General features: G+C 45.3%; 1 protein-coding gene across 2 annotated transcripts in view; it reads left to right on the top strand.

Moving 5' to 3' along the window:
* LOC119172929 (nephrin) overlaps window positions 1-26415 on the top strand; it is a 383863-nt gene that overhangs the window by 304998 nt on the left and 52450 nt on the right. The window lies entirely within an intron of this gene.

Below are 26415 nucleotides of genomic sequence, written 5' to 3'. Positions count from 1 at the left end.
TGTATCGACTGATCTGCTAGCCGAACTTGCAATGTCCCCGAGCAGCATAAAAGCATTGCAGATCATTTCAGTGCGATAAAAAGTTTCCTTACCGTTCATGGCTTTCGTAGCTTGTTGTCGTCACAGTCATGGTTAGCGAAAACAAAAAAACAATTTCTAAAGCACTGGCATTGCATGGAGTGGTGCTTTTTTTCAACAGAGCGGTACAAAAATGTGCGCGTGCTGCGCCTAACACGCGTATAGTGCGTCGAACCGGAAGCCGTTGCATCCCACAGTTCCCTGCGATTGCCAATAATACCAGTCACCTATTCGTGCTTCTTCGTGTGTGAACAAGGTGCTCCTTTCGTGAACGCAGCCGCGGCAGCGAGTGAAGTGACCTACATGCTCTCACGAATCACTAGCCTGATGAGCGCGCGCGCAGGAGGGATCATGCTGTGTGGAGGCCCGCGTTCATCAAAACGCGAGAGCTCCTGAACTTTAGAGCGCACCAAACTTTTTTTCTTCTTTATTTCTGGTAAACTTCACAAACGGGTTACTAAGATATATTTCAAGTCACTGCGAACAATGCAAAAACTTAAAAATCACTAAGCCCGTCTAGCATAACTATAACACATCACGTCTTAGAATTTCTTCATGGTCAGTAGGGCTTCTACCCTTTCTACCCATAAAGGTACGCATTCGTCTGTTCTTACTACCTCAAGTAATCTTGAGATGCTTTCGTTAAAATACTCTCTTGCTGGTCTTCTATCTGGGTCACAATGAAATCCAGCCATTCTGGAGCGCCATATACTGTGCAAGGCAGTCATCATGATAAAATCGAAAGGTAATCCATCCTCAATCTCTATTGCCAAATACCTGATTCAATAAGGGTCTAACGGAAACTCTTTTTTGATTGTCCTTTGTAATACGTCCCAAAAATAAACTCCTTCCCAACAGTGCAGGAAAACATGGTCGATAGTTTCCGGTTTCTTACAGATTAGACAGTGAGATCCCCAAGGCATATAAAACCCACGCTCTTCTAGGAAGGTTCTTACAGGAAGTGTTCCAGTGTGTAATTTGAAAAAGAACGTTTTCGCACTTGGAGCTGCTGGCATTTTTTTAACTCGTTTAAGTACGTTCTGGCCCTTGCATGCTGTATATAGCGCTCTGTACAGTGGGATGGGGAGCATCGTGTCACATAAATCTTTGTACAGTTTTCTCTTTCCAACAGACCACAGGCAGTCAGTTGAAAAACGAACACAAAAAAACCGCACGCTGGCCACTAGTTCTTTCATGTATCCTTGCACAGCCCCTGTGGTAACATGGGTGCTCACAACAAACTCGAGCAACAGTTTACTTAGTCTTGTTTGACACACTGTTAATAGGAAAGGATCTCTTGTCTCACGAAAAAAGAAAAACCTATTTACTAACTGCTTGATAAATAGATGGCCTAGCCCAAGGCCTCCACACTTCACCCGTCTAAACAAATTCGTGCGACTGCACCTTTCCCAGTTAGACCCCCACACAAATATTGCAAACACCCGATGTAAATTTTGCACATTGACCCGGGAACAGTACAGCACTTGCATCACATACCACAGCTTAGAGAGAAAAAACCAGTTGCATGCAGTAGCCCTAGCAAACATGGACAGATAAGTTGCATTTCACCTATTCGCTTTTTCTTCAATTTCTTTCTTTTGCTGTGTCCAGTGTTCATCAGTACTTTTGTATGACTCAAGTGGTACTCCGAGATATTTAACTGCCGTTCTTGTCCATTTAATGGCTGCAAAAATTCCGGTGTTGAAGGCCAATATTCATGCCAAAAGCCGAGGCATTTACCCCAGTTTATGTGGCTTCCTGTAACTTCGGCGAAAGATTTAGAAACTCTGATTGATTCTTCAATACCGACATAGGAAGTGCTACAAATCGCAACATCATCAGCGTATGCGAGTAGTTTGACCTCTGAAGATTGCACTCTAAACCCATTTATGATGTCATTCTGCAGTTTCGACCGACATAAAGTTTCAATATAGATGCAAAACAACAGTGGACTAACAGGGCAACCTTGACGCACTAATTGCTCAATTCTAATGGGGGGGCCCACTGTCTTGTTGATAATTAGTCTCGTACAACCATTCCGATATGCCATGGCTACTCCGTCAATAATTATCTTACCAACATTAATGTGCTTCAATACTCAAACAAAAGAGCGTGGGCAACACAATCAAACGCTTTCTCCAGATCCAGCTGGAGTATGGCCACACGAGCTTGACTGGTGTCAACACATTCGAGCACGAATCGCATTTTATGAACGTTTGTAACTATGGACCGATCTTTGATTCCACACGTTTGGTGTGGACCGACGATATCTTTTATTACTGACTGAAGTCTAGCCGCCAAAATTTTCATTAATATTTTGTAATCTACGTTTGTCAGTGCGATTGGCCTGTACGCTGTGACGTGCCTGAGCTTTTCAACCTCGTCTGTTTTCGGAATAAGAACGGTACGCGATTCACCAAAGGATGGTGGTAATTTCTTTTCCTGATATGCCTCATTAAATACGCCCGCAAGTATTGAAGACAATTCACTTTTAAAACATTTGTACCACTTGGCACAAAGACCATCTGGACCTGGAGATTTCCCGGGATTTAACTTATCAATCGCCCGTTCAACTTCAGATTCCTCATTCACTTGCGGCATGCGTCCTAAATATTCGTCTTTAAATCTTTCTAGGTTTACCTGTCTACACGCAAAAAGGTTTTCAAAATGACTTGAAAATACGGATAAAATGCTGTGCGTATCAGTTACTTCGTGGCCATCCTTCTCTATTTTTTCGATATGATTCCGTCGAGCGTTCGTTTTCTCCACCCTTAACGCTCTTTTCGTTAGCGTCTCTCTAGCCGCTAATGCCTCAGCCCTAGCACGGACGAGTGCACCGTGGTAGCGTTCCTCGTCATGCAGTGCAAGTTTCTGCTTAATATTGCGTATGTCAATTTTATACTCTCCCGGTTGTTTGCACTCCAAGTCTATTAGTCTTTCCAAAGTCTTTCGGAGTTTTAGATGCGGAGCATCTTACACTCGCGCCTTGTAGTGCGCCGTCCGCGCCGTCCACACCGCTTCTCGAACATTCGACAGCTGACGCGCGCGCATGCGCCGTCGCGCCGTCGCTCACTCTTCCACCATCTGTGCATCCCTTCCTCCTCTACACACCGCGCGCGCTTCACTCCTCCACCATCTGTGCACCCTTCCTCCTCTACACACCGCGTTCGACATCCACAATTCTCCTGATTCTCCAGTGGACGCGCATGTGGCGTCGCGCTTCGAGAACATTCAACAGCTGACAGTGCATGCGCCGTCGCGCTGTATATATACTCAAGGTCGGCGCTCGCTCGCTCAGTTGCCGCTCGTCGGTTGGTTTGTACGGCGCGTCGACGTCCAAGGTCGCGGTGAAATGAATTCAAACGAATCCACAAGCACAATGATCGACGTCCCTTCGACCAGCGCCGCCCTTTCGCATACGTGTGTACGTGTTCACTCATTTAACACCCCCTCCTACAACCACGTTAACCAATTTAGCCACCGACCCAAGTAAGTCGCAATTTAACACCCCATTTCACAACCACGTTAACCAATTTAGCCATCGACCCAAGTAAGTCGCACTTTAACACCCCGTTAACCAATTATATGGTCCGCATCCTCCTCAGTGTTCCCCCGAGGGAAGCTGCGGGCAATTTTTTTTTCTGTCTTTTTTCTTTCGTAACTCCATGCGCAAGAACAATCAATAGCTTTTATTTTTATTCGCTGCTTGAACTCTTCCCATCGTTCTGCAAGTTTGACTTAATCGTCCATTTTTATTTCATTGATACAGTTCATTACCTTATTTAAGAAATATTCGTCAGTGATCAAAGTGGAATTCATCTTCCACAGCTCCCATGAGAAAGTTCCACCTTTTGTTCTCTCTCCCATATCACATTATCTAAACAATGATCACTGAAGTGTATAGGGTAGACAGCATATGTCTTACAGTGGGCTATAAATTCAAGCGACACGTAAATGCCATCAAGGCGCGCATGGCTATTCCCCTGAAAATGTATGAAACGCACGTCCCGCGTTTCCTCCATACAGCTGCCCACGCCTTCCAACTCCAATTCAGTAATTACGTCCGCTAGCGTCCTACTACTTTTATCGTCAATGGCGCATCTGTTTGCTCAATCTCGCCCGTTGAGAACGCAGTTAAAATCACCAAGAAATACATATTTCCTTTCCAAAGTGAAGTGCTGCTTTAGGCTTGAAAAAAAAAGTGATCGCTCCTCGCAAATGGTTGGTGCATAAATACACAGTATACGCCACTGACATTCATTGAATACAAAATCACAAGAAACCAATCTACCAGACGGGCAAGAGAAGGTATCTTGCACTACGAGACCCGGAACTTCTTAATGAACAAAACCCAGCCTGCAGACGTGCCTATTGCTCGACTTACAATTGCTTAGTAACGCGCCGTAAACCTCAGCACCATGCCCCGGGTCTCCTCCTCACCGTCTACTTTTGTTTTTTTGTACAGCTAGTATATCCAGATCATGATCCACGAGCAGACTGTAGACTTGGCTCTGTTTCCGCTTGGCGGCAAGAGCTCGAACATTTAACGTTGCCACTCTAAGTTTCGCTGCAAAAGCCATGTCTACACCATGAAGAAGTTAGCCCGGGGCATGATGCTTACCTTCAGCGTCTAGCCTAGAGCTAGACATCTTCGGAGCCTCCAGGTGGACCCGTGCCACTGGAGGGCAAAGGAGGCCAGTGTTTGTCCAATGTCGGGTTGGGACGCAGCCTTGTGCTGCTGCGTCTCAACGAAGTCGCCTTCGCAGGTGGCCCCTCTTCATGCTTTTCACTGGACGCCTCACGCCGTCCTGCAGACTGCTCGTGGGGTCATTTGCTTGACGTCCCACCACTGGTACTCTCGCACGACACTGGAAGTTCGGTTAATTCCACCGGCTCCGGCTCCTTCGACGGGTACTTGTAAAGCCTTCTGCGGTTTGGCCGGCTGGCTCTTGAGTAACCTCCCCAGATTCTATGTCTGCTTGTACTGTTGGTTCATCACCACCAGTCGGTGTGGCAGCACCTGTTGAAGCTTCTGGGTTCACCACGTCGCCTGCGCCTTTCGCCGCGTCTTCAGCCTCGGTCACGTCCATCACCAACTCTGCTGTGTCTTCACCTTCAGCTGATCCTACAGCCGATGTGTACGTGCGCATGCACGCGTCTTCGCTGTGGCCAAACCACCGACAACGTGAGCATCGGGATACCTCACACTCTTTTCTGACATGGCCGGTACCTTAGCAGCGCAGACACTGCATTGGCCGACCAGGTGCAACCACAAGTGCCAGTTCACCAGCCACCCTGATTTGATGTGGGAGATCTTCAACCTTCACGCCACTCTTGAACTTTAGTAGCACAGTCCGTGTGGTTGACCCCTTGTCGCTGGCTCTTTAAACACGCCAATTCTCCCTCGTGACTTGTACGACCTTCCCATAAGCCGCCAACGCCGTTCGCACGTCTTCATCGTTGACGCCATACAGCAGCCAATGAAGACGCAGCTGCACCTGCTGATCCTGGGGGTCTACGATGATACAGCGTCGACCCTTGACTTTCAGTTTCTTCACGTCCAGCAAGCGTCTCGTAGCGTCCGTGCTGTTCATGGTGACTGCCCAGACATGATTTATCTGGTAGGCCCCCAGTGCCAACACCTCCGGCAGCAGTCCTGTAGGTCCGAGCGCGTCTCGGAAATCTTCTACTCGATACGGTCTGCCACGCACATCACTGTGTAAAAACACAGTGTTTTGCGCGACGCGTCCCTTGGGCAGTGGTGGCAAAATTACTTCGTATCCTGCGTCTTGCTCTTCGCCCATCCTGTTACCGCGGCTAGTATGTGTCGCAAACGCCGCTCCTAAGGAGCACAAGATTCTTGTGTCCGACGCGCGTGAGTACCGACGAAAGAATGAGAGCACGCCCAACGTGAGTTCTTCGCGCCATATCGCATGTGATGACGCGCATATTAGCGGCACATACCCGCCCGTGGGTATGTGGCACTGTCTGGCGGGAAGTGTTTGACGATGTACGTGACGAGATTGTGACAGTATGCATGTCTTCACCAGCGCGTCATATTTGTGAAACCATCTCACCCTTCCACGCTAACTTTGGTTAACGCCAAGTTTAGGCCACGAGAGCACCAAAAAATAAGCGGCTAGATAGATAGGTACGCTCAAAGTCACCAAAGTTCGCTAAGAAACGCTTTGCATTTAAAAGCAAATGACCGCCTGTTTTATTCCGTGCCGGTTGTGCATGCTGTTACGCGGTTTCTTCGGCAGTTTTTTTTTAATTTTATTTTATGGGTATGTAACGTATCTCTGTAGCTTATCACATGATTGCAAACGCGGGTTGCGTAAACGACTTCAAACCGCGAATGGCGCAAAAGAGTATTCAATGCGTGGTATACTTTCGTGCCTAAAAACGCCATGGAGTAGGTTATACTCGATACAGCTAAGACGTCTTTGCAAGCCTTATAATAACAGAAATACCTAGGGTTTAAAATCCAAAAGACCACGATATGATAATAAGAGACGCTGTAGTGGAGGGTTCCGGGACCATCTGGTGTTCTTTAAGGTGCACTGACATCGCACAATACCCAAGCTTCTGCCATTTCACCTCCATCAAAATGCGACCACCGCGACCAGAATTCAACCCGCGACCCACGGGTCAGCAGCCAAGATCCGTAGGAAATGTTCTACTAATGTGGACTCCTTGTTATCTTGAGTAAGCACGTGCCTTCAGAGTGCGTTCCATGTAGCCTACGAAGAAATTGTTCGCGTTTATTTGGACTAGCATGAAATAAAGCGTCATTTTCAAGGTGTTAGCATCAGCCGCCAGTTGTCCGCTTCCCGGTTTCTAGGGTTAATGCAGAAGTCACTTAAAGTGTAGTCCGTTGGCCTAATGTGGGTTGGGATGGTCAGAGTCTTTGTGAATGCATGCGGTATCTGGCATTAATGAGCATAACAGCGTACATAGATAGGCTCTAATAATAAGTTCTGTGGTGACTTTCAAGAGGTATATGTATATCACCCAGTTATTCCTCTCTGTATTATATGCAATGTAGCTCAGTACTTGGAAACTCTTTAGGATACATCAATTTAAGAGTTGGGCGAAATTCCATCTGTTTGGTGATTCTCGGTAATTTGAAAAAAAAAATCTCTGAACAAACACATAAAGACCTTAAAAGCAAGGTGCAGGTTGGTCCAATGTTAGTGGTAACACGCGAGCGCATGGCTTGCACTCTGAAGCGGCTGTCTACAGCACCATCAACCGACAGTTGAACAAAACATGTTGGATTTTGGCGTCATCTACTGCCAAACACCATAACGAGTCATCGCTGGCCGGCAAGTGCTGCTAGATAACGCTCTTTCCCACTCGCACAAAGGACGATGCCTGCAGTGCGTAGTCTGCCGGCAACAAATCGAACGTGGTGCGCGGGTATTGCGCAAGCTGCAGGCAACACCCAACATCGCTAGTTGCGCGACAAGTGGGGAACTGTAATGCAGATGCGCTTGTCAACCGGCCAATAATTGTTATCTTGGCTGGTAATAGGTAATAATGAATGATGCTGTATAGGCAGCCGCCGCAAAGCGCACGCCCCACACTCGCGTGTTCCTTTTATAAGTGGACTGACCTGTACGTCTAGGCTCCCGACGTGGACTTTTCTCTCTAAAGTGATGGCGGATACAAATATATATCATGCACACGCAAACAGATGGTGCATGCAGCGTACAGAAACGATGCACACTGTGCATACGAAAGGCTTCCGTCATAGCTACTCGTCGCATCAGTGTATTAAAATGGTAATGACTCGAGATCAAGACATAACCAATTTCATTACATTAATGCATAATTCAATTCATTACTTTACTTCAAGCCATTGCAGTATTTCAGTACGAAGCACATTACCACTGACACGTGAGCATAGGCGTTTCCCTGAGGTAGACACTGGCCCACTCAACACCGTGCTCTTTTGATAATGGAATATTCAGAAAAGGCAATAGGCAATAATTCTTTTCTTCTTTTTATGTCATAACAGTGTTCGTATGTGCGTCTTTGGATATAACAAGTCATGTCGGTGGAGACATTCTAACAGTCCGTGCACGAAATATTGTGCACGTGGCCACATTTAATTCGGAAGCTTATCATTCAGGTTTTCAATTTTTCTTCTCCTTCACTTGTGCCAAGTATAGTAAATCAAGAGGGCAAAGTACGTGGGCTAAGGCTGCACTAGTTCCTGGATAGTGTATGATTGCTGCTGTAATACAATGAGCAGACCCGAAGCAGGGACCAACAGGTGGGCACGTTAGATAGCTTGCGCTAAAGAGAATGCACAAAAAGAAGTAGGGTAGCCATTTCTTGATTATAATCATGCTAAGCTTTGAACTAACGGCTGCCAAGCTTAAATTGTTATATTTTTACAGTGCCAGTTATTCCACCTGAATAATCCTCTATAGCAGCGCAGCGTAATATTGCTGCGCTACTATATTCTATAAGTGCTAGTGAGGCATACGTGTGATGAATGGGCCACCAATCAGTGACCGGCGCGTTCAGCGTAACTTAATTTTATTAAAGAATATGTTGTGAATATTCTCGGAAGATTTGTTTTCATGGTTTTATTAATAATATTGTGAATATAATATATGAAACACAACTGCGTCCGAATTACAATGGCATCCAAGTTTAAGTGGTTGAAAATGGTTAAGGTGTGGCAGTCAATGTAGGTCGAACATTACATTATACTATGTTTATCTGTAGGTTGCCAGTCAGATCAACACGGATTGTAAAAGCAGGCTCTATATGCGTGTCATAAAAATTTATGTTGATGGAATGCGGAAAAGCGAAGAAGCTTTATGATCCGCCAAGGCATAACAAAAGCTTCCCAGCGGCGGTGATATTCAGAGCTGCTGCCGTGAGAGATAAAGCATTTCTTCGACTCTAAATGAAAATAAAGCGTGTTGAAAAGATCATTCACCTGAATTACGTCGTCACAGATGCGCTTCGATGCATTGGATAAACAGATTCATTTCATTAGGAATATGACATGGTGTTTTACCATTTGTTCTAGCTGCATTTGAGCATACTTTGAAAGTAAAATAACAGCGTATACGCAAGATGAGCTAAATCCGATTCACCCACTTTGAAAGAAGAGTTTGGAAAAATATATTAAAAAATTATGCACGGCGAGTCAACAGACGCGAAGATGTAGTTTTTCTCGTCTCATCTTTTCTTTTTCGTGTTGCTTTCGGAAACGTTTTGATCACTTTGCGTTTGAGCTGTCCCAGTGATTGACTCGAGAGAGTAAACTCCGTGGAAAGAAAAACACGAGTCTGAAAGCAATCAACGTCTGAGCGAAAAGCAGCAGCTTTACGCCATGGCTGTATTTTTACCCGTTTCAGGACTTCTGTTTGCGCTCCCCATTTCTCTTCTGATTCCTACGCTTATCGCCGAAGAGACGCAAGAAAGTATTGACTTCGTGCAGCGTATTTCATACGTGATTTAAAATTTATTCCGAGTCTCCAGCGTTTTATTTTTTTACGGCTTCAGTATGCGTCGCGCTTTTGGCAACAAGCAGCATCGCCCCAGATCGCACTCCATCGTTATTGCGATGTTTACGCAGTCGGCAGAAGGCCATCCGTTTTCCCGTCAGCAGCCGATTTGATCGCCGCTCTGACGTTTATTGCATACTCTCTTTATGTAGCTTTTTACATTCTGGATTGAAGATAGTGATTGCTGATTCCTTCCACACGATAAAGATTGACACGACATGCTTTACGATGCTTCTGTAGAATTTGATCAGTGCATAGCTTTGCTTGTTTCACCACCTTCAATCATTAGCGCTCAAACGAACAAAACGCAAAAGGATAAGAGAAGACAAATAGTCTTGTAACAATTTAAGTTTTTTTTTATTTAGAAAATATATTTATATACAGCAAACTGAAACTACACTTGTGCTCACAGTTCCTAAAGGAACTCTGATAAATAGCATCTGACAAATATCATAAATAACAATCTTCTGATAAATAGCACCCGCAGCTATCTCTTATACAAGATAACTGTCGGTGCCGTTATCAGAAGAGGCGCATGTATATGTGTTGCTAACGGGCTTTGCAATGTGCTGCATGTTTGTGTGTGTGTGTGTTGTGCCACGCGTTATCTTTCTCTATTTTCCCACTCTTTTATCTGGGTCTTTCAATCTCTCTTTTCCCGTTTTCACGTGTAGGGAGCACACCGGCATTCTTGGTCGGGTTAACCTCCCTGCCTTTCCTTCTTTACCATTTCTTCTATTGCAATTCGCCATGCCTCGGCAATCTTACCTGTACGTTGATAGCGATCATGCGTGAAGATGGAAGTTTGCACCAACGGAGGCATTCAGCGCATTCGAAACATTGTCTGGCGAGATGACAATATATCCTATTATTCAAGGAAATGATTTTTCACGTAGCCTCATGGGGACCCACCTTCCAGTGTGTGCGACGTGTCAACTGCTGCAGGTGCAACACATTCTGTATACTCCCAGAAGTACACGCGCTTATTAACGTGCCTTCCAGGGCAGCCGTTAAGGCGTACACTTGCAAATTTCTCGCTCGTATCTCAAACTTGCCATAGCGGTGACATCATGTCGCAGAGAAAGTATGTTAGCGTCAACGACCTAATCACTGACGTAAAGCACGATAAAGGTGGTAAACGGCATAGCGCTTCTTTGTTCCTCCATGTCAAGGGGGTCTGTGACATTGTTACTCATGAAGCCCTCCTTGCAGCTCCGAAGGTGTCGGAGAAGAAAAAATACAAAAGGCACAAGCTCTATAACATCATAGTTATAGAGCTTGTGCAGGCCAGGTGCCGGCAGTTTTGTCGGTGAGCGAAACATCAGAGGAACGGAAACATTGAAAATCATGGTTAAGGCTGCAATTAAGATAAGGCATTCTGCGTGGCTGTGAACTATTCATCCGCACGTTACAATGCTTACAAAAAATGCTGTAGCACTTTTATATGGCGGCAACGCCAACTTGTGATTGTAGGGCTTCTTTATAGGCGTTCGTGAAAACGTAATTAACATTACGAACATTAACACCCCTAATTTGTCTCGCTACGGTGTGCCATTACTCAGCCCAAAGAAATACAACAACGCTGCATGTTATGATGTGCGCATTATCACTCTGTAACGTGAACTTACGATAAAAGAAGTACATGCTCTAAGCTCCAAGTTGATATTACGACAGATCATATGATACCTTTTGGGCTTGGAAAATTGACGAACATAGCCTTCAAAAACATGTACACAAAAAAAAAGTATTGATGACCAAGGCCGCAAATACTCCTCGTCTTGTGCAAGCGTCTTTGAAGGCTGGGTTAGTGGGTATTCCAAGCTATGTACCCGAGGCCAGACTCCTTGGGCGAATTGGTAGTCGACGTAATTGCTAGAGCAGTCACGTCGACTGATCGTGGCTTTATATTGATCATGGTTCTATAGGGCCATGATAAATCGCGTGTCCAGAGGAGAGGCGGCAGGGAAGGGGTGGGCAGGGCCCCAAAAGTGACCTTGTTTATTCCTTCATTAGATACTTTTCTAAGAATAGGTGCCTTAGTGAAACAATTGAGGCCTTCAGCAAGCGCTTTCCTTTCACCCCACCACAAAGAAAATACCTGGCTACGGGCCTGCGTACAACACACCCATATACAACTACTCAACATGCAAAAAAAAGGCTGTCTAACTCGCGGTGCTTGACAGGAAGAAAAAAATAGAAGGGGTATGGAATATAACGGCATTTTCCGTCTCATGACATACTCTCGCAAAATGAGTGAGACCAGCCTATTTTTTTATTTGCTGTATTGATAATTTTGTTCCACAATGCATAGGCCGATTAATTTTCTTCATCCTACTATACTCGGTGACAGCTTTTCTTGATATTGGAGCAAAGGCTACGGAGGCGGGGCCTCCACACATTTGTGTTACTACGCAAGTCGTCCGGCAGCTTGCAGCCGATTTCGGTTCCAGTTTCGGTTTTCGCTTGCTCGCTGCGCTAGTGTGTTCAGCAAAATGTATGCATGCAAAATGGGAACGTCAGAGTTAAACTTTGATTAGAGTGCATACATGCAGCTAGTTACTGTGCTGTTTATATACTGGTACATATAAAATTTTCCGTTGTTCAGAACGTTTTCCCAGCATTATTCAGCCTTTATAACAGTGAAGTTTAGGTTCCGTGTTCAGCCCAGTATATACGGGTACACGCCACACGTGATCGAATGTTAACGTTTACGGTATTGAGCCCTGGTACAGGCGAAATGGAAGGCCGGTTGCGGCACGATCCGGCCACGGGCCTGTCTTGTTTCAGTTTTGCTGTATTCGGTTTACGCCCTCAAAGGCTGTCAGCAATGACCGGCGCAGACTGCACCTCAGTGTTCGAGAAGCCTCACAATTGTTGTAGATCGTTGTTAAGATTGCGCGCAAAACGCGAACAGTGAAGCTTATTTCAGAGCTTGCGCGGCCACCAGTGATAAGGCTGGAAAGTTCGATACGTGATGTATAAAAGACGGCGCGTCCCAACGATGAGCAGCTTTTCCACGGCCGATGCTGTGCTCGCCGCTGCAAGAGCAAGCAGCAGACGCAGCCGGCGTGCCGAAAACGTGGTGCCGTCCAAAAAATACAGAAGAAAAAAAAAAGCTAGGGCGCACGATAACTTCTTTTCCATGAACAGCGTCCCATACTTGTTCTATCCTTATAATGAAGAAAGTTTTATTTATTCGGGCCAAGTGGCTATTACAATCAGAAAATAAAATAGGTACTATTTCCTGGCGCGCGCGCATGCAGGCGGTTCGGCTCTATAGCTTCCACAGTGCTGTCAAGAAAAGCTGTCGCCGAGTATAGTTGCAGTTCTCTCTGCCCCGCCGTGGTGGTCTAGTGGCTAAGGTACTCGGCTGCTGACCCGCATGTCGCGGGTTCGAATCCCGGCTGCGGCGGCTGCATTTTCGATGGAGGCGGAAATGTTGTAGGCCCGTGTGCTCAGATTTGGGTGCACGTTAAAGAACCCCAGGTGGTCTAAATTTCCGGAGCCCTCCACTACGGCGTCTCTCATAATCATATGGTGGTTTTGGGACGTTAAACCCCAGAAATCAATCAATCAAAAGTTGCAGTTCTACCGCATGCAGGCAGGTACTATAGGCGTCAAATGAAACCCCAATGGGGGCAAGCATTTGCAGTGCGCACCATCCTGTTGTCACGACGATCGGGCGCGCATACGCTCAATGCTGCCAAACCGTGTGTGCCAGCTTGTGTATTGTGATGGCAGTAGGGCGGGAACTGAACTTCTGCAAATGCTTGCCGACGAAAACGTTCCATTCGACGCTTACAGTTCACTGCCAATTTTTTAGAATAACTTACACATAACAAAACTTAGTTGTTTAAATTTATAAGAACCAATGGCCCATAAAGGACACAGAATGCGCTCTAATTACAGAATAACAGTTTTCGGCATTGTTGCTCAATCCCGCGTATATCCAATCACCATGCAGCGAGGAGTTGAGAGTGAGTCTCAGTGCTGCACTTGAAATGCATGGAAGTAGTTTTTTTTTTTCATTAGGCAGACCTTGTTTTATCAATCTTTATGTTCGGTTTACTTTATACAAGAAAACCGAGGACGTCGAGGTGAAAGCCGCATGATATCGCTGCTTCTGAATAAATGAAAAAGAAAAAAAAATTGCCACTCCCAGGGAGCAATGATTTGTAAGGACGCATTGAATTAGCTCCCTTCGTTTTCGCACCGCCATGTTACCTTCTCGACGCCCAGGGCATATATTTTCAGCTCATATACGCAACTAGGTTAGCCATTCACGTGCCTGCTATCTCCGCGACATTGGCGCTGGCTCCACTGCGCACACACCCTGTTACGCCTGGGAGTCCACATCGAACGTCAATGTCTCTGTAAAGGCAATCTGTGTCAAGGCCAGCGATCGAGCCCGCCTGACGCGATCAACTGAACAACGTCATCAAGTGGTGGCGCTGGTCTGTCTTACGCAACGCACAGCGAGCTCCCTAGGCCCAAGAGCCTGATAAGCAATCGGCGCCTTCCAGTCTTGCGAGTCTTACGCAATGCGTGGCAACATCCCTCGTCCTTGGGGGCAACCACGCGCAGCGGCGGGCCGTTGGAGGATTCTGACATCACGGCCAGCGGCGCTTCTGGTTGGACGTTGGTGACGCAACGATCCACCCGGTGCCTATAAAAAAAAGCCAAGCGGCGCGTCGCCAGCAGTTGACATATGTGTCAGAGAGAAGCCGACGTATGCATGCGAGATGAGACATCTCGCCTCTTCGAGTCCCAAAGCTGTCAGCCGGAGTGCCGAATATTTCGGCGCAGAAGCAGTCGTGAGCTGAGCAACCCACGCTACCAAACGGCTGGTGACCTTGGCGGCGGAGTTCGGAGCAGTGGCGCCTTCGGAACCGTGTTGGCGTCGCGCCTTTTTAAAAACCCCAACCGACATAGTGTACTAAAAGAGATCAACTCCAGCACTCTGTTTATGTGCAACACCATCGAGTATCTTCGCCTGATCACATTTGATTACTAGACCTCCCATAGCCAAGCCGTTTTCTTTTTAGGGGTGAAACTCTTTATAGCGGCACCCATTCGTCCCTCGTAGCTGTTGTAGTGTGTAACACGTATAACATTTTGACCTCCAAGGTGGTGCCGGTGAGAGATTTCTTCTGTGCGTTAATGAACAATAAAAGATAGTGCTCAATGTACATGCCAATGGCTGCTAAGGGAGAATGAGAGACAGGGGCATAGGGCTTTTAGTTAACGCGCACGCTGCGATCCCCATTAGCAGCCATTTGCATGTACATTGTGCACTATCTGACAAAAAAGGGTTGCTACTAGGCTTGTGCGAATAGTGAATTTTTGGTTCGAAGCGAATAGTGATTTCGATCGAATAATTTCGATTCGAATTCGAGTGGTATGTATGACATAGAAAAAAAGGAAATATTTATGGTGACAAAACTAACCTGCACAATATTTATTTTAAAGTGAAACAGGGTCTCTATGCAAATGTCATCTATTTTTTTGTTCAAAGGAAGTCAAAACAACCTTGAGTAGTAGTTTCGGTAGGATGCGAGTGATAACCTGTGATATACCTAATGTTTTAAAATTTATTATACTAGGATTATGTAAGCTGTCATAATAAGCTTAATAAAATGAAGAATTGATTTGAGGGTAATATGTTCCTTTGAAGGGGCCCTGCAACACTTTTTCAAGTAGCCACGGAGCCAGTAAACATGCTTGTTGTCCTAATTTACTGCAGCAATGTTTCTAGAATCAGTTCAGTATGAGCAGAGTTCCAAAAATTGGCACACCCTGCAATTGCACTCTCTCCTCGTCTTGACGAAATAGCTGGAAGCTAAGCAGGGAAGAATGGCACGGCGAAAGAATTAAAATACTTCACACACACCTCATGACCTTGAGCACCTCTTTTTTTTTTCTTCGAATACGCGGCTTTTCAGTGCGATCGCACACGTACTCGTGGACAAGCGCACCATGCTCAAATCATCCAATGCCTGTCACCAGAGCCATATATTTCTTCTAGGTTGTGACAAGTGACTGTTGAGCTTGCAGTGTCACTTTCTGAGGCAAAAAAGCAGTTTTTAGCTTTGAAATTTTATTGTGAATTACAGGCCATGTACTGCGCTACAATATTTGCCTCGCGTGCTTTCGGTAGCCTCGACTACCGATCGGCAGAATTGTCTGACTATGTTCAGTTATTGTTGCAAGGCCCTTTTAATTTGAAGGAAGGCTTCACAAAAAGCAAATGTTCTTTAAGTAGATGTTTTCACTTTTTAGCATTTCTACATGGCAGTAAAATCACCTTTACAAGCTGTGACCTGCGAATCACTATACATTTATTCGTTCATTGCGAATACTTCGAAAATATCAATAATTTAAATTCGAATCAAAGCGAATTCAAATACTCAACTATTTGTTCGAATATTCGAAGCATTCGAATATTTGCACAAGCCTAGTTGCTACGTTATACTCGCTGGGTGTAACCTCCTTAGATTTAGAAAGGTTTAGCGAGCGTTGAGCCGCAGTGCCATGAATACAATCAACTAGTATATACCGTGAATGAACTCGAGGTGGTTAAAGGTGGGAAGTAGATACGAAGCGCAAGCCATAAGAAAGTAAAAGCCGGATTCTCCTGTCTGTTATTCCCCATTAGCAGACATTGTCATGTACATTGAGCACTATCTGACAGGAAAAGGTTGCTACGTTATACTCGCTCGGCGTAACCTCCTTGGTTTTAGAAAAGTTTAGCGAGCGTTAGGCCGCAGTGCCATGAATACAGTGAACTAGTATATACCATGAACTCGAGGTGGTTAAAGGTGCGAAGTAGACCCGAAGCGCAAGCCGTAAAAAAGTGTGCGTGTGCCACCTCTCGTTTAGTCCTTGGAATGTCCGCTTGATGGTGGTGCTTCTATATGGGTAATATATGATGGAAATATGTGAGATGGTGGTACTTGGAGTGTTGAATAGATGGACGAACGGACACACAGACAGATGCATGGATGGACGCATGAACGGACGCAGGGGCGGATGCATGGACGAACGCAGGGACGAACGCACGAACAGACGCACTCACGGATGGACACACGTACGGTCACACAGACGGACACATGGACGGACGGAAGCAAGAACAAATGGACGGACGAATGCTTCGCCCCAATCTTCATCACTCACTTCGTGGACATGCTGCCATTTTTTTCTAGAATATTAATAAGAACCAACGCAAGTGTATTTACAGATTCGGTCATCGTTCTGGTGGAAGTTATAGTTTGAAGCTATTTATGTCATGCTCTCCATGCTATCAAGAAACCATGATCCTTAATGGAGTGAGTACAAATCCTGTGGGGATCAAAGCAACACCCGTTGGTTCTCGCTCTTTTTTGCATCTTCTGATGAGAGGGCCATTCGTCACATTGCCAAGTGGGAGCCACCTCCGGCTAGCAGGTAGGCCGAGGTCACAATATTGTCGGCAGTACTTTGTTAACAGCCAAGCTTTTGAAGGCAGCCATAATTTGTGTGACCTGCACTGTTGGGACTATCAGGTTTGTGCCACAGAAATTTTATAAACCCTACTGCTAACTACTGGTCCACCTCAAATGAAGAATGCAATAGTTAGCCCAAGAAATCACATACGGGTATGTGGCATGCATGCGAACGGATCAAATACCAAAGTCAGGACTGGTCCACTAAAAAGGAATACAAGTCAGTTAGCCCAACACTGGAGAACGGGAGATGCAACGGCAGCTGCTAAAGCACTGCGAATGGATGAAAGGCCCACGTGAACGGAGGCCTGCCTGCAGGTCTATGGAAAGTGTGCACGCTTGGTTTCAGCGTCAGTTTCTGTTCGTGGAGTCTAGACATCCATGTCATGTGTGTTGTGACTGTATATAGTTCGACTTCAGCACCTATGCGCTGACAATCGCCGTGAAAACATGGTAGCATCATCCTTATAAAACCTAGCAACGACCCCGAAGCATCCTATAAACAACCGGCATCGCGCTGCTAAGTCCTAAGAACAGCCTAGAAGCAACCACATTAGTTTTCAGAATCGTGTAGTGTCGCTGTTTGCGCAGCTTAGCGCAAGTTTCGCCCCTTTTTCATATATAAAATTCAGCTACCAGCCTAAAATTTACTCCGCAATCCTATTTGGCTATTTTTATCAGCTTTACTGTCATCGTGTCGTTTAACAGTGAATGTCTCAAGACCATTTTCAGCTATTATCAGTAAAGATCGTTTTATGTAAATTAAAAAAAACACAGCATATCCATGGAGTGAATGATGATGAGTGGAGCGAAGCGTCTGTTTGTCTGTCCATGCGCCCACCCATCTGTCTGTGTGTCAGTCCGTGCATCTGCCCGTGTGGCCATCGTCCCTCTGTCCGTGCCTCCTTCTGTCTATCTGTCAATCCGTGCGTTTGTCCATCCATCTGTGTGTCCATCCATCCATCCGTCTATCTAGGGGACACTATGAGTATCGCCATCTAGCATCTTTTCATCATATACTTATCATATAGAAGTACTGTCATCCAGCGAACGTTCTAAAAACTAAACGAGAACTGGCTGCTACTACAAACAGCCCAAGGCATAAGGAGCTTTGCCTCTAAAGAAGAAAGAGCATCCCTTGCTGCGTTACACAGTGGGCCCCTTAATAGCCTCTTCAGACAAATTATCACGCACTCACTACGAATGTGTCAAATTCACATAATTGCAAAGCACCTTTTATCACAATCCAAGGAGAAAGAAATGACGTAATAAGTTGTTTTGTGTGAGTTTCTGGTGTTATTTGTAATTACCCTGTAAATAAATAACTTATCACTACACCGTCCATCATGTTTCATCTTGACATGAACATTATAAAATCATACGCTCCGAATGTGTACACATCTAGTTCGTTGCTACATTCATTTCGAGAACAGAAAAGTAATACTTTTTACGTTGCGTCTTACCCGCGGCACGTCGAATTACCCGCTGAACATTGTGACGCATTCACCAGAGTGATCGGCTACAGTTATACGCAGCACAATGAGGTTAAGTCCAGATATATTGACCTGAGTGAGGATTCAATGCGTCCAATGAACAATCTATGGTGTCATTTTTGGCACCAGTTCGCACAACTAGCATTAACAAGTTTCGCACCCAAAAGTAACCACAGCCGCCCAAAAAGGATAATAGGATATCTTGTTATGTGATGCGACTGCGAGTCTGCTAAATGTGTCAAAGTGGATTACTTATTTCACGTTATGTTGTTGTGATTCTTCCAGGTATGGTCTGATCATTCGCCACCAGTTTGTTCCCGTTTATTGCTTTCAGAATCACTCGCACAGGTTTCTTGTAAGGTGCTTGTTGTCACCTCAAAGTATTATGCTCATTAGTTTTGCGTCTCTGGTGGCAGTGCTAGTAAACACCTCTTTTTTATAAAGAGCTGGGTCGAAACTTTCTAACATGAGCATGTTCAGAACTTAGACGCAAGCGGAATCTTTGCATGACATAAACGTTCCTTTTATATTATTCATCTGTAAGAAAAAAAAAACAAGCGCGTGCGTTGCTGTTTACTGGTAGTCCTTATGCATTCCAGGAATGTGTCCCTCTCTAAGGATGATAAAAAAAACCGTAAACAAGGCTTCGGTGCTTCAGACGACGTTTCCTGAGCTGTGCTGTGCACAACTAAACAGCGTCGAAAGCCAAAGAACTTAACTCATGCGGAATAGGTAGTCTTGAGAGAAATCTCAAACAGAAATGTTATTTTCATAAAATCTCCGGACAAGGGCATACTAGTGAAATATAAAAACTAACCTATAAGAAAACTCAAATACAACACCCTCAAATAGAAATTCGCCTCAGACCTGGCTGAAGTATGCAGGGTGTTTCAATAAATGTGTCCAATGCCCCGCTGCAATAGTATAGTGGCTAAGGTACTCGGCTGCTGACCCGCAGGTTGCGGAATCGAATCCCGGCTGCAGCGGCTGAAATTTTGTTGCAGGTGAAAATGCTCTAGACCTGTGTGCTCAAACTTGGGTGCACGTTAAAGAACCCCATGTGGTCTAAATTTCCGGAGCCCTCCACTACGGCGTCTCTCATAATCCTATGGTGGTTTTGGGACGTTAAACCCCACATATCAATCAATCTCTCCTACCGTCTTTTGTTAAAGATATGTCCTCTTCCATTAGTAGATTCTATCAAAGAAACACAAACACTCTCGGATCAGGCCACTCTGACAACATTACATGTCTGCTTCTTGTTTGCGAATACATGTATCACTGAAGACGCTGAATTGATTTCAAGGTTGCTCATACAAAGAAAGCAAACACAAATAGCGGATGTTTACCTCTCGCTACTGAAATTGGTAGTAACGCTTAAGATTTTTGAATTCGATTCATCTTAACACCTGCAAACTTTCGGCACTAGTAGTGGAACTCTTTTTGCACCAACGTACGCCAGCATTTTTAAAGAACAGTAACAATCGAAGCTGTTCAAATCATCTATAGTAAAGCCTCACCTATCTCTGCTAACACATTCATTTTATGGTAACAAGGTGTTAGCGCACTAACAACATTCTCTCATCACTGTAACAATTTTAACTCTCGTGATTAATTTACCATGCGCCATTGCCAATGTAATAACCTTTATAAACACGACAGTACCTATTCAAGGCGGAAAAACCACCGTGAAGCCTAACGAAAAAACAATAGACAGCTAATAATACTTACACACTACACAAAAGTAACATAAATAACCTGGAAACGGGGCTGTTTTTCCTCTACTGCATATGCTTTTCTTTGTTTTTTAGTACCTACAAGTCGAGGTAAAATTTAGTCTCGTGCTGAGTTTCTAAACGTAACAAGGGTAGTAATTATTTACCCGACTGAGACTTTTCAGCGAGTATAGAGAGCATTTTTTACTGCCTTTACTAGGCTTTAGGGGTCATTTCAGGGATGAGTTTTTAGTTATTTTAGGTCGCGGTAAAAAAAAAAACATGATGGGTGCAAACCCGAAATGACTCTACGAATTTAATAAAGATTGAGGTACGCAGAATTGATGACACATAATAGACAACAACATACACTGACACAACAAATGCAGAATAAAACAAATGTTTTTTTTTGTGTTCATAAACCGTAAAAGTAAAGCACACGTGTATAATCGAAGTGGTCTGCAAATCACCGTTAGTAACACCGACCTTCCAGTATAAACACGCATGATCTCATCTTTTTGAATGTCTGATAACTAACTGGCACTTCGGCCTGTTATCCCCGCCCGCGATAGCACTGCTGCTGCACAAGTCCACAAAATATACCTATGCATACAAAAACCACAGAAGCTCAATCATTTTCACTGAGTGGCGGTGCACAAACACTGTAGCAGCGCATACTCAGGAACGCGGGCGAAGAGCCGCGCCACGCCTGCACAGGTTCCTTAGCGATGGCGTCACTATGCCTTTTCGAGGAGCACGGCTACGCGATAAAAGAGCTGATGATCACAGAATGCATCGCATGTGCAATTTTCGATGTCATTTTAGACATCAATGAAAAATACGTGCCCGCTATTGGCGGCGTCATACGAAGCGATGCACTTCCAAACTGATTAGACGGATCAACGTCCATCTTTTCACCGTGCTCACTGGCAGCCACTCGTTCGTTCGTCTGCCTCGTACCGGCGCTCGCCTTCGCGCTAGGCGCTTGACAACAGTTGGCGCATGGAGTGGATCATCCGGACTGCGCGAACAGACATTGTCTTCTATGAAACAAATCTATAAGACGGTATACTTTCACCTGCCTCGGCGACGCACTCACACTGGCCGCCGGCGGCTCCGTACCGACACCGTATAGCGAAGCTTTCTGCTTATCGCTTCAAAATTATAGCCGGTCACTCTTCAAGAAGCAACCACGAACGACGGCACCAGCTTGATTTTGTTGCCACTGGCATGCTCTTCACGATTCGGCACAAAACCGAGGTATCCGCAACGTGCACGTTCGGAGGCCCGCGCTCGGATGCGCACGGCCGCCATAGAGAAACATATATACTTACATAAAGAGAGGACACTCCCGTAGGGCCCTGCGGCCCAGCTACGGCGCTGCTTTCAGCGCCACGAGTGGTTTGTCAGACCCGGAATTGTCTTCAGCATAAATAAAACAACTAAATTTTTTAGGGGCGAGGCTCCTTATGGCGTGGCTTGTTGCATCCCTCGTAGTTCGTAACCACCAGTGGCACATACCCGAAATAGCGGTCCTTACGATTTTGACCTCCAAGGTGGTTCAGGTGAGAGATTTCTTCTGTGCGTTGTTGAACAATAAAAGATAGTGCTCAATGCACATGTTAATGGCTGCTAAGGGGGAATGAGAGACAGGAGCATTCGGCCTTTAGATAACGCGCACGCTGCGATCCCCATTAGCAGCTATTGGCATGTACATTGAGCACGATCTGACAAGAAAGGGTTGCTACGTTATACTCGCTGGGTGCAACCTGCTTGGTTTTAGAAAGGTTATGCGAGTGTTGGGCCGCATAGCCATGGATACAGTGAACTAGTATATACCATGAACTCGAGGTGGTTAAAGGTGGGAAGTAAACCCGAAGCGCTAGCCGTAAGAAAGTGTGCATGTGCCACCTCCCGTTTAGTCCTTGAAATGTCCGCTGGATGGCGGTGCTTCTATATGGCGAATATATGATGAAAAGATGCGAGATGGTGGTACTTGGAGTGCTGAATAGATGGACGAACGGACACACAGACAGATGCATGGATGGACGCATGAACGGACGCAGGCGCGGATGCATGGACGAACGCAGGGTTGGACGCACGAACAGACGCACGCACGGACGGGTGGATGGACCCATGGACGGTTACACAGGTGGACGCATGGATAGACGGAGGCAAGAACGAATGGACGGACGAATGCTTCGCCCCACTCCCCATCATTCACTCCGTGGATATGCTGCCATTTTTTTTTTTCGTCCAGACGCGGGTATTTGAACCCATGCATACTCCCATGCTACGAAAGCGAGTGTCTTTAGCACTAGGCTACACACCCATGCGTCCACAAAGGGAATACATGTACAGTACATCTAAACCACATGAATGTGCCTCTTTGCGCAAAACAAATGCAGAAAGACAATTCTTACTAGTCATACTTCACTGTTTTCTGTTGCAAGGTATTAAATGTCCTAAGCGGAACATGATTTAGAGCTGATATAATGAAATTGCACAAGTTAATAAAATTTTTTCTTGCAAACAGTTGATGTCAAACTTGGGTACTCAGTGTCCTCCTCATGAGGCTATTACATATCTTAACAAAGGAGGAAAAGCGAGCATGGGTACGCAGTGTAGATGTTGCTTAGACCTTTTCTTGCTGGCTGCGAAAAGGCCTCAGTGGCCGCTCTTTATAAAGTGTATTCTCTATGCGACCGCTCGATCATAGAACAAACACGATGAGATCCGTCAGATCAACCAGACACATGCTGCGCGAGCCTCTTCACTGCCGGTCTTCAGGGCCACTGGACAGCAAAAGCTAATTATTTGCTAAAATCGGGAAGACAACTTTCAAGCAGCTTTTTTTTCTTGGAGCAGTCCTTTTTTTGGTTCCCAGAATCCTTTCCCTGCACGTTGTGCTTATGCAGCTTTTCCAGTTCCAGTGAAAGGGCGTTGACTTGACGTCAGCCGTGAGGCGCGATAATCTTTGCATAATAATAATAATAATAATAGTAATAATAATAATAATAATAATAATAGTAATAATAATAATAATAATAATAATAATAATAATAATAATAATAGTGCTCGCATACCTTTGCGATTCACTGAAAGCGTCACTCGGGATAGAGGGATGGGGTGGAGGGGCAAAAGCCGCTGGAGCAGCTGCCACCTGCAGCCACGTGTTAATAAACTCTGAAAAGCGGGTTAAAATTACTTAATCAAAAAATCTCCACAAAGTACAGCTGAATTTCGACATCGTTTTACGACGTGCCTCAGATGTGGTGGTAAACGTATGCCATTTACCGCCTTTCACTCCAACACGAGGTACTAATTTTAAACGCGAGAGAGTTTTTAGGGGTCATGAGCCGCAAGAACCCCCAAACTCAGATAGTCTTTGCTTACAGTGTAGATTACACTAGTCGTCATCCATGACACTGCAAACAGAGAACTTTCGTCGGACAGGCAAGACGTATAAAAATAAGGACCTGTAGTGAAACTATGAATACGTTTAGCAATTAAAAACCTAAAAGAAACATTATATTTAAAGGAATTACCTTCAAGACGCCCTAAACAAGGTTTACGATGAGGCGTGTTAACTGAATAGGCATGCAAAACTATAGCTAAGAGAATCCCCGTAGGGCAACCCAACCAGCCGCCAGCATTTATAACTCACTACTCAAATGCACTACCAAACATAAATATTATCCTTCGTAAGTATTTTTCGAAATTGGCAATGAACGAGTGTCTTAAAAATCGGTTTCCGAAGTACCAATTGACATGTATCGCCGCGATAGAAATTTTAGGATTGTGTCAGTGCATGCAGAAGGGAACCCGCATTCTGCGGCTCACGGAACACCTTGATCTCATCTAGGATGCAAGACTTGCAAACAAACAACTTCAAGATCTTGTGATAATTAAAAGCACCGAAAGTGATTACGTTCACGATAAAAAACTTATTCTTACCTCTACTAGTTCAAACGTTGTCTGGATTATTGTATCTCGCTATCGTCACAAATGGTACAATGGTACAATGTATTAGGACTCAACTCCGGCGATCTCAAACCGTACATACTTCAATCTTCGCGTGAGCAAAATACAGAAATGTACAGTCTTACTTTATTCGCTGTTAAATACACTCCAGCCAGAGGGCATAAACGTTTCTAAAAGTGCTCTTGATTGCATTCCATGTGGTACATACAGAGAAAAAAAAAACGGACAAGAAATTCAAACATACGATCGTGAAGGAGGTGCATCTTCTGACAACCGTGATTCAGCGAAACGTCTGCCACCGCACTTAACCCCGTTTCCTTTTTTTTTTCTTTTTATTCACGCGTAATACCCTTTTTATTTTCAGTGGCATGAATCGTCACGGTGCTCCCCCTTTCCCTCCCCCGTATTCACTGTTGCACTCTCCCCATACTTTGTTATGAAGGAGGATTGGGTACGAAGCATATAGAAGCTTGCGCCAGGAAATTAAGTCCTATACACGATTTCCACCAGACATACGTCACAAAAGTGTGTTGGCGCTGTCGTCGGGTGTTTAGTATCGCGAGGTAGGCAAAACCGCCGTTGTTTAACCAAGTTGGTGCTGTGTTTTTGCTGATGCATGCGCTGTTTGTCGCCCTGCAAAAGAAGAGAAAAATGTGTACCAATGAGCTGTCACAGATATTTGCGCGGGAGGGCAGAAGAAAGAGGAGCTAGGTTGTTTAGAAGCCAAGTTCCTCATAGCCTAACCTTGACTCGCGTCAGGCGTAGCCGGCAGTATCGCCCGAACAGTATAATAGGCGGCGCTGTCTCGTCCCCATTTGTCGTATCATTTTCTGGATAACGTTGGTCCGATGGAAAGGTGTGTAATAGGAAGGGTGGATGGACAGACTAATGCACTGACGGACGGGAGCATGGACGGATGCTTCGCCCTACTCATCATCATTCACTCCGTGGATATGCTTGTGTGTTCTTTTCAGTTTGTGATTACAAAAACCGTCGCAATATTAGCCACGCCTGAGCCTGCCTTCGACACCAGTTCATAGGTTGTGTTTTTTGCAGTGGCTTACCCAACGAAAATGATTAGCTCTGTCAAGCGTTTGTCATTTAATGTGCGGCACGGAATTTTTTGGTATAACCATTGTTTGGAGGCATAGCGAGCATGTTTATGTCGAAGCACGTTAAGGTTGTGGACAGCATTGCCATATGCGAAAATATACGGAGCACGTTTCACTGTTGTTGTATATATTACCGCAGAAATCTTGGACGCGTCAAAACGATTTTGTTATACTCGCGTGAAGTAAAGGTGTCAGTCAGATGGTCACGAAACATGTGTTTATTCGTGGACACACTTCATTAGGACTGCAGTGAAGGAAATAATTAGACTATGGTTTGCCTGTCCATATGCGGCGGCGATGACACACCTGACACTTCGCGTATCCGGCAGGGCTGTTCTGGCTGCGGTGAGCTTCACTAGCTTTTCACGCTCGTGAGAATTCACAGGAAAACAGCAATCGGGAAACTAAAGTCTGTCTGCGGTCTGTACACATTTCACGCCCTCCACTTCAGCGTACGAGTTGAGCCGCCGGCCTGGCACGCATGTAACCGCATAATCCTCAGCGTGTAGTTGAAGCGTTATCGAAAGCTTATTGAGGATGAGTGCCGCCGAGATCGCCCTGGTGATTTTTATGAATAACTTCTTTGGCAAAGTGGTTATGTGCGAGGATTTACCGTAATGATTCATGGCTGTGTATTTTTACACCGCGCATTTGCGTATCGTACATAAGAGCTTCTGGCGGGACTGGGTCGGTCGTTCTTGCATTACACAGTAAATTACATTGTACACGCGTGATGTATACTGCCGCAATGGCGATGGCGTTTCGCAATTGAGTGCAATTCGCGCCGTTAAAGCTAGAGCTACGCGTCAACAACGCTCATATGTTAATTTCCCCTGTAGCTGCGGCCGCTTCGCAACATGCGAAAGGCGTCTCGAGTTGCCTCGAGTCTCGAGTGGTAGCGTGCACGCTTTCGGCTGGGACGACTGGGCGAACCCTCTGCACCGCCACGTCACCGCAATAAGTCTGCGTATATCGATTGCGCTTGCCGCTGTTCACAGACATGGAGTCTTGAGGGAGTC

The sequence above is a fragment of the Rhipicephalus microplus genome, chromosome 4, assembly GCF_043290135.1.
Source record: "Rhipicephalus microplus isolate Deutch F79 chromosome 4, USDA_Rmic, whole genome shotgun sequence".
Classification (NCBI taxonomy): Eukaryota; Metazoa; Arthropoda; class Arachnida; order Ixodida; family Ixodidae; genus Rhipicephalus; species Rhipicephalus microplus.
This window is presented reverse-complemented; position numbering and strand designations above follow the sequence as displayed.